We start from the raw sequence: 527 nt of genomic DNA on the forward strand, positions 1-527 counted from the left end.
GTGTTGGAGTAGCCGCCCCCTCCAGATCGCGCGGAGATGTTGTTGTTGGTGTAGCCGCCCCCGCCAGGGCGCGTGCTTTGGCTGTTGCCGCGTCCACGCCCGCTGTTGCCGCTGCTACGACCACGCCCCTGGTGATCGCGCCCGCGACTGGTTCCTCGGCCCCGTGAGGCAGCGTTGGCGGAGGATTGACGAATGTTCATCCGTGGAGCAGATTGAGACGTGCATCGAAGCTGAGCAGTTGGGTGAATAGTTCCTGGACAGTCACGGGCTCAACCCGTGCTGCAAGAGCCGACACGACCGGGTTGTAGTCAAGGTCGAGGCCGGCGAGGACATGGGAGACGATCTCGGCATTGCCTAACGTCGCTCCTGTGCAGGCGATCTCGTCTGAGAGCATCTTAATTTTGGCAAGATACTCTGTCATGCTTAGGTTTCCTTTTTTCAGATTCGTCAATTCAATGCGGGTATTAATGGCCTGGGCTTGAGTTTGGGCAGCAAAAGTGGCATGAATCGCGGCCCATACCTCCGCT

At 58.8% G+C, this 527-nt stretch overlaps 1 pseudogene; it reads right to left on the minus strand.

The window, feature by feature from the left end:
- Positions 1-222: 222 nt before the first annotated feature.
- On the minus strand, positions 223-361 carry LOC119345592 (annotated as a pseudogene).
- Positions 362-527: the final 166 nt, after the last annotated feature.

This window comes from Triticum dicoccoides, unplaced genomic scaffold (genome assembly GCF_002162155.2).
Source record: "Triticum dicoccoides isolate Atlit2015 ecotype Zavitan unplaced genomic scaffold, WEW_v2.0 scaffold255252, whole genome shotgun sequence".
In the NCBI taxonomy this organism is placed as follows: Eukaryota; Viridiplantae; Streptophyta; class Magnoliopsida; order Poales; family Poaceae; genus Triticum; species Triticum dicoccoides.